Source organism: Eubalaena glacialis, chromosome 6 (genome assembly GCF_028564815.1).
Source record: "Eubalaena glacialis isolate mEubGla1 chromosome 6, mEubGla1.1.hap2.+ XY, whole genome shotgun sequence".
NCBI classification, from domain to species: Eukaryota; Metazoa; Chordata; class Mammalia; order Artiodactyla; family Balaenidae; genus Eubalaena; species Eubalaena glacialis.
The window spans coordinates 122,909,098-122,918,426 of record NC_083721.1 but is presented as its reverse complement, the minus strand read 5'-3'; positions in this window follow the sequence as shown (position 1 = coordinate 122,918,426).

The following is a 9,329-nucleotide window of genomic DNA, read 5'->3' as shown; positions in this document are numbered from 1 at the left end:
AAGAGGATTTCCTTAAAGAAATACTAGAGAATTTGAGCAGAGTGGGGCATGTCAGGGGTCCGACTAGTTAATTTTAGGACTGACATTCCACAAGAAAAAATTCAAGTCAGTTATACCATACAGAAATGAGAGTAAAATGAGAATCAAGTTGGTCCCCCAGGAAATGAGTAAGCATTAGAAAACTGCAAAGTCTTGGAAGATATGACTTCTATGAAGGAACTCCAAACCCTATCAGAAAATTAATTTTAATGTAAATTTGTTCCTTAAGACAATTATTGATGTCAGAATGTTAATGAGGATTTATCAACAATAATCAAGAATTTTCCTCAGGAAGAGTGCACATTGGCAGGGATGGAAACAAGGCAGTAAAGTACAAATAAGAGCAAAATTCAGGTGGCTTTAGCTTTGAAGAAGACACGTCTATTTCAAAGATCAGCAAAGGACTGAATGTTAAAGATGAAGGAGCATTGATGGTAGCCGGATATCACAAGGTAAGTACTGCATATTATAAAGAGGAACACTGAAATAAGTCACTTATCTCAGAAGAGGAAATGGACAATTTTACAGTGCTTCTAAGTATTACCATTCAGAAACAAGCAAAAAGAAAAAAAGCCAATTAGAAGGTTTGAGCCTCAGACACATTTACTGAACTAGAAATTCCCACTATATTCGTAGTGCTAAACGCTTTGCCTCCAGAGACAAACTTTACATCATGGTCATGCAGATTCCTTCCATAGGTGTATTTGAAAATGTTAACAAAAACTTCCCACCTTCAAAAATAGATGGGACATGGGGATAAGAATAAGGAAAAAAACTATTGATCTTTATTATTTCCCTAAAGGATGTGGAGATCATTTTAAGAGCTATCTGAGCTGGAGTTGGTTAAATTCTCAAGTTATGGCTTTGTGAGCTTTAAAGTTGCCTATTGTGCTGTTCAAAACTAAGAATCCATTCTAAAGGAGGACAGGAGGCCATTTTTTTAAAGTACATCATCTGGTTATGAGGATATGATGGTTAAAGGGAAAGTTAGTGTCTTCAAAGGAAGCTGTGGAAAGATACATGGTACAGAGAGCCTGTCACCCACAAGGAAAACCTGGAGAAGAAAAAAAATGTCTGGTTATGTTAATTAAGTCTGGTCTTATACTAAGGTTTTCCAGCTTCTTTGCCAGGCTGCTAAAATAGCAATACGAAGAAGATGTAATTATTGGTTTGCCCAGTGAGAATTACAGACTTTTTGAGATGAAAGAAAAGCATCACAGAGATCACAAGCCTAAATCCCTTAGGTCACAAACCGAAATCCTTGCTGAGGTCAAGGACATGTGTGGGTAAGGGTGGCCCAGTGAGGATTGTGGCGATCAGGAACGCATGCGCGCCTTATAAAATGGCAGGACCACCACTTAGTTCTAGCTGGTTCTCCCGTGTGAGGACCCAGGCTCTGCATTGCCAGGTCTTCTAATTTCTCATAAGAAACGGGAAACACAGAGTTATATGTAAAATAACCTAGTGTGTTTTGGTTTTATTTTATTTTATTTTATTTTATTTATTTTTAATAGACAATTTTAGAGTGGTTGCAGGTTCATGGCAAAATTGAACAGAAAGCACTGAGATTTCCCATAAACCTCCTGCCCCTACACACGTATAGAGTCAAAGGTCTGATTCCTAAGATCATGTTATTTCCAATGTGTCAAATGGCTTCTCAATTCCAAATGCCCATCAACAATTTTTTTAATTAATAAACTTTATTTTTTTTTAGAGTAATTTTAGATTCACAGCAAAACTGAGCAGAAACTGAGTGGAAAGTACAGAGTCTCTGTCTACTCCCCATCCCCACGCATGCATAACCTCCTCCACGTCAACATCGCCCAGAAGAGTGGTACATCTGTTATCATTGATAAACCTACATTAGCCCATCATTATACCCCAGAGTCCATAGTTTACATTAAGGTTCACTCTTGGTGTTGTATATTCTATCTGTTTAGACAAATGTATGACATATAGACACAGCGTTATTTTCACTGCCCTAAAAATCCTCTATGCTCAGCTTATTCATCCCTCCCTCCCCTCAACCCCTGGCAACCACCAATATTTTTACCACCTCCATACATAGTTTTCCTTTTCCCAGAATGTAATATAGTTAGAAGCATACAGTATGTAGCCTTTTCAGATTGGCTTCTTTCACTAGTAATATGCATTTAAGTTTCCTCAGTGTCTTTTCATGGCTTGACAGCTCATTTCTTCTTTAGCACTGAATAACATCCCTTTCTCTGGATGGACCACAGTTTATTTGTCAATTCACCCACTGAAGGACATCTTGGTTACTTCTAAGTTTTGGCAGTTGTGAGTAAAGCAGCTATAAGCATCCATGTGCAGGTTTTTATGTGGCTATAAGTCTTCAACTCATTTGGTTAAATACCAAAGAACACAATTGCTGGATCACCTGCTAAGAGTGTGTTTAGTTTTGTAAGAAACCACCAAGCTGCGTTCCAAAGTGGCTGTACCATTTTGCATTCCCACCAGCAATGAATGAGGGTCCCTATTGTTCTATCTCCTCGCCAGCATTTAGTGTTGTCAGTATTCCAGATTTTGGCCATTCTAATAGGTGTGTAATGATATCTGTTGTTATAAGGAGTTTTTAAATGTTCAAGACTCTTTGGCTAAAAGACCAAAAATGTTTATATTGCTTAAACCTCTGGCTTAATTTAATTAAGACAAGGAAGGAAGGAAGGGAGGGAGGGAGGGAAGGAGATGGAAGGAGGGAGAGAAGGAAGGAAGGGGAAAAGGAAAGAAGCAAAAAAGGAGGGTGAGGGCTATGTGAATCAAATAAACCACATCTATGGGCTACCAGAGTTCTAATTCCATTCAACCTGTCAGAGATAAGGAGCTTGGCCAGGAAAAGGGAAGAGCTTGGTGAAGATCATGTACTTAGTTTCTGATAGAGCAGTGATCATGCTAGGATGCAGGTTTCCTTTTCCCCACCTCAGTCTTTCCTGGCTTGTGCAGTCAGATATTTTCACCAAATCACACTGAAATTCTTACTTTGGCAGCAGGCTTGCTTGTGTGCTTCACTCTCCTTAGCAGCTTGGTTGAAAAGTCTCCAGATAAACTCCAGCTCCACAGCCAGCATTGCTGTGGTCCATCAAGTAAATCTTCTCTCAATCTGGGAGGCAAGTTGGAAAAGAAGGTTAAACACTGATGTTTTACAGAGGTTATAAGAGTTGGAGTCAATGCAACTGAAATCTTCACTCTGTGCTGGACCTAATGTTCTGGAATCTATGTCTTTTCTTTCTGTTAAACATTTTCAAAGTGTTAGTGCTGAGCTGACTATAAAAGCTTCTCCAGGAATAAGATTTAACAAAGGTCTTAGGTTTTTCAAAGTACTCTGACTTGTGCAGGAAACTTGGAGTCAAAGATTCCCTGAAAGAAGCAAAGTTTTAAGTAGTCAGAAGCATAAAGATGCTGCATAAAATGAAAAATTTAAAAGGTCAAAGGGACAGAAAGGTGAAAAAAATGAGGGAAAAATCATATGCCCAGAATAAATAAGAATGTAATGCTCTTAAGGAGTGATACTATTGTACTGAATTATAAATATGGCTCAAAAGGTATTTTTTAGGAAAGAGATCCCTTAATACACCTTCAGTCATACACAGGAAAAAGAAGTTTTAAGGCAGTATTTGAAAAGTAATTACATAAAAATAAGTGGAAAAACGCCTACAATTTGTGGTTTTTTTCAATGTCATAATCACCCAGTGCCACATGTCTGCATTTTACTCTAAAATTGGCTCTTTCACAGTATTTTGCTTGGTGGATTTCTAGAGATTCTCACACAATCACAATTATTTTTAAGAATCACGACTACTCTGAATCATAAATATTTATATTATGCCTAATTTTATTTTTTAAAAAAAGATGTTTACTATCTAAATACATCAGAGAGTTGGGGAGGGCTTTGTTTTATAATACTAGAAAAAACTTGGTGATCCCTGGGAGCCCAGGTCACTATTTTTCTCTTAGGAGCTGATGTGGTTATTGTCATCAGCAGTCTCCTTCATAAACTGGAGATTTTGATAAGAGTAATTCAGAGCTATGCATAAATGAAAAATTCTTTCATGTGCTTTCAACCATCAGAATTTAATTAAACATGGTTCATATGTTTTGTATTTTTTTAACCAAATCTGCAGCATTGTCTGCTGTAATTGACAGCTTTAGTCAACAAGATCAACATTTTGAGCGGGGGAAGGCATATGTGTAGCATTTACTATTAAAGTTGAGGAAGAGAGGAAAATAAATGTCGAAGTAGTTTGGCTTTGAATTATTTTTCACTTTCAGTATAAGTACAGATACAAGTTTCCAATAATCAAATTCATTTTCAAAAATGTCATTACTATAGAAGAACGAATACGTGAATATATTTCAAAATTCAGGATACCTTTCATCACATCTCTCTAGCAGAGTCTTTTCCTTCTTGCTTGCTTTCCTATTGAGGTGGTCCAAGGTCCACCTGTGTGGGAAGGATGGCACTTCCTAAAATAACTACAAACATGGGGCCCTCCCCTCAGCTGGTCCATCGTTGAGAAGCTTGTCCCCCCCCATCCCACAATTCCTTGGCTTCTGTCATCAGCTCTAAACCCATGGAGACTGTTTTATCTTATGCTCTAACAATCTTCCTGGTGGTGGGGTGTTATGGGGGGCAGATCTCATCTAACCCCCATGGTGGTAAATAGCACCTTTATACTGAAGATTTCCACATCCACCTCTTTTAAGGAAAGCCCCTCTCCTGAACTTAGGCTTATACATCTAACTGCCTTAAAGGCACCTCAAATTCAACATCCAAATGAGCTCGTCATCTTTCCCTGAACATAAACATGCTTTTGTTTTTTGATAGTAGTAGCTAGAACTCAACAATCCACCAAATTGCTCAAGACACAAATCTGGTTGCAAGGGTTGGCTCTCATCTCTCCTTTTTCTCCTTGTATCTGATCAATTTTGCATTATCTTTTATTCAACATTCCATGTGCCTATAATTTGCCAAATTTTCTTCATACTCACATTGAAGGACACCATGATGTGTTTCCTGGATCACTGCTGTATCTTCTTACCTGGGATCTGCTACTCTAATTTTTTAAACCAATAATTCATTTCTGTAAGCAGATTGACCTTTAAAAAATGTAATGCTGACCATGCTCATTTGCTAAAACACTTCAATAGTTCCCCATGCTCTTAAGGTAAAGTCCAAAACCTACATGGCTTACATGGCCGATGTGACTGTGCCTACCATATACCTCTTGGATACAAGGCCATGGACAAATGTTTAAAGAAAACAGTGCAGTAGCTTTTTTCACTTATTATCACTGCCTCAGTTACCAATTTATTTCAACAAATAAACCTTGGTGAATTTTGATTAAACTATTACCTTGTTTTAATGAGCTTATACTGTGTACATCTTAGCTGTACTCTGACAGATCCAGGGGTTACTGCAACTCTACATGGCTTCACAGAGGCCCCAGTACAGTTCTTCCTTCAGCAACAGAGGCCCCAAGGAGCAAGTGATAGCACATGCTATTGCTAAACATCAGAAGTTCTGCTTCCATTAGTATTTCTAATCTTCACCCCACCTCACACTACCTGTCCTTCCTTCAGAAGTTGACAGAAGATAATTAGGATCACTCATTGACCCTCTATGTAAAAAAACACACACACACACAAAGTGAATTCCCCTGTGTCTTAGTCCATTTGGCTGCTATAACAAAATACTATTGACAGAGTGGCTTATAAGCAACAAAAATTTATTTCTCACAGTTGTGAAGGCTGGGAAGTCCAAGATCAGGGTGCCAGCAGATTTGGCTTGCTTTCTGATGCAGGCACTTTCTAAAACAGCTTGTATCTCTTATCACAGATGATTAGCTTTTGAAAAACAGTTTCAAATTAAAACTAAATGAGCCTTCTAAAAACAGATGTAAAGAGGTTTTGTAAAAAAAAAAAAATGGCTATATTGACTATCCAAAGAAAATACAATCTCTTCTTGATTACTTTAATCCTGAGAGTCTAAAACCCCATGTATTTTGTTCTATAATGCATGGAGGTACAATTTTATTGGAATCCAAGGCATCTCCACAATCTTTTAAAATTCCTTTTTTCTAAAACATAGATTTTTTTTTTTTTAATCCAGGGGCCAGTAGTCTAGGGATGATGTGGTGTTCCAGACAGGGAAGGTTGAGAAATTGAATATTTCCACTTTCTAGCTTTGATAGTGGAAGGAGATGAGAAATTTGAATGGCTTTTAGGCAGCCTAAGTTCACATCTGCCCATAAACTGACATTCTGGATGACTTGATGATGAAACAAATAAGGCACCCAAACTTACTCTCTACAGATCAAATTCTTCTGCACAATTATGGTGTGTCTTAGCCTTTTGTACTGCAGATTTTCATAAAAGTTTTAACCCCTGCTTAAAAAAAAAAAAAAGATGAACTATGTAAATTGTTTAAATAAAAATAAGCTAGAGTATTTACAGAGTGCTTTAAGTTAGCCAGATGTTGGTCAGATGCTAGATATATGCAGACTTGACCCCAAATGTAACTTTGCTCTTTCTGTGGGTAAGCTCGAATTACTGCTCTCTATGCTTTATTTAACTTAGGCTTTAAGCTTGCAAGTAATGGTAGTCTGTGCTCTCAAATTGCATGAATGGGAGACCCCAGGGCTGTCTGCGTGGCACAGACTACAAGCATATGGGGCTGATAAATTTCTCCAGTGAGAAGTAGTGATGAACTAGGGCCATAATTAGAATTGGATTATAATGTGATAAAATGCGTAATGATTATCTTTCAAAAAGTAAATTCTTGATCAAAGTTCAGGACATTTGTGAATACAAATCCCTCTACTTACGATCTTTTAAGGTTCATGTACAGCTAAATAGATTAACAAATCAATGACCTATTCTAGAATTATTTTTCTTAGTAGTGAATTTGAGATTCTAAACTGATTTATAAGTTAACATCCATACATTACCTTCAAGATGTCAAATTCCTCAATGTCTAAAGTTATATTGTCTTCATTTTCTCTTTTAATGAATATAGATTCTGTTTGTACTTTTTGTTTATATAAACTTATTCACACAAAAATGTAAAGTGGAAGAGAAAAATAATTTTGAATTATGTCCAATTTTGACCATTACAGATAGGAAACAATTAGGAGTCCAACAAGGACAATGAGGTCACATACATAAAACTTCTTATTGTGTTGTGTTCCTAAGTTCTAAAAATTATTTTTAATTTTTAAAAATAATTTAAATAATAATAATAATAATGATTTAATAAAAATTAAAAATAATAATTTTAATAATTATTATTTTTAACTGAAAGAAGCAGGAGGTGTAAATACATCACAATCAATAACACTTTTCTAAAGAACTGGGTTTTGTCTCTAGTATAAGAAATAGTACAAGAACACAGCCTGGATTTTCATGGTAATACCAGATTCTAAGAGCATCTTCTAACTGCTCTCACACTAATAAACTATGGTTTGAAAACTGAAGCCACAGAACACTTTTACTTGAATGGAACTTCAGAAAGATACCAAATATACATTGTTTTGTTTTGCATCTGTGTGTTTCTTTAAAGCCTCATATTCCCTCAAAATACCTTTCTTCCTACAGCCACATGTCTATCTGTGAGCAAGGCTCTCAGCTTGACAGGTGATTAAAAGGGGGAATAGAGGTTTTGCCAAAGCTTAAAACACTCATTCATTTTAAAGATGCCATAGAGAAGAGTTTTCTAGAATGTGCTTACAATATATAGTTCTGCATTTAACTATATTTAAAAGACCCATAGCAAAGAAAACAGCTCACAGACAAGTACGTAAATCTATTCCTTTATCTCTTGAGAGTTCAAAATGTACATTAACCTATCTGAGGCTTCAAGAAGTCCCACAGTGGGGAAATCTGTTTGGCTTTGTTTAACATGGGGGGGGGTCTCACCTTTCCAAACACTGTAATATTTATTAATGTGGCACTGTATATTGAGGAAATTGCCAAGAATAATAAAGTTGAAATGGGAAAAATTATTTTCAAAGGTCAATATCTTACCATGATCACAATCATAAGGTACTTTACAGTTTACAAAACACTTTCATATATGCCATTTCATTTTATTCCTATAAATATCTTAGGAATTAGAAAGGGCAAGTATTAATAACACTCCCTTTGAAGATGAAGTAACTGAAGTTTACAAAACTTAAGTGAGGGTTCAAGTTCCTGTGAAGATGAAGTAAGCAGCTCCACTCTGTCTCTCCAACCACATACAACCAAAGCCCTTGGCCAGAATGCACGGAGTGGGCCACACAGGAACTCTAAGTAAATGGTAGAAGGTGGCTTGGGAAGAAAAGCAGAACTCCAAGTACAAGCAATCAGTGGGACGTTTCCTTGTTTTATTCTTTTTTCATACATATCTCCTTGTCTTTGAGTCAGCACAAATCCCAGAATAGTGTACCAGGCATGGACAAAAAGAGTTCCAAGAGAAATTCATCTTCTTTTGTTCTTAGGATTGGGAAGTGCAGCTTCTAGAAGACGGACAGAGTAGGGGTAAATTCCTAACCTTTTCTTCTTTCTTTCTCAGCTTTGCTGCCAGCAAGCCCCACTCCTGAAGCTGCAACCCTGTGGTGGTGGTGGCAGTGGCAGTTAGATGAGTACCTGAAAAGGATAATCCTGCTCTCCAACCAGGGAAACCAGTGATCCAAAGGGCATAAAGGAATATCTCCATTTTTTTCTCCCTATCCTCCTGCCACTTGCATCTAGAAGCAGACGCAAGCTCAGGACATGCGTGCAGGTTAAAAAGACTAGCAGAGGACCAGGCAGGAGGAACCCGGGGAGCAAGATAGTTTGGGGAGACACTATAGAGAAGAAGGAGCTCAAGAAAAGGATTTCAAAACATTTTATATGAACCCTTTGGCTCACCCCTGAGCTGAGCGGTAGATATGACCCTAAACAGTATACCAATCAGCTTTGAGAACTGACGTATGAGGTAGACTGCACTCAGGCTTCAGACTGGCCCCCATGAAGCACACATGCAGGAGAGAGCTGAATAACATTGGGAAGACTTTGAAAGGTATACTGACATTTGAACCACAGTCCACATAAGTCATGTCAGAGATTGCAGCCAGCACCTGAGTCAATTGCTTACTAAAACAAAACAATAACAACAAGAACGCATTCTCCGTAGGATCTAATCTAGACCAAGAACACTATAACTTAATATTCAAAATATCCCAGTCCCAAATTATTCAATATATGAAAGAATCCGAAAGGTCTCACAAATTGCCAAAGGAAAGGAAATCAAC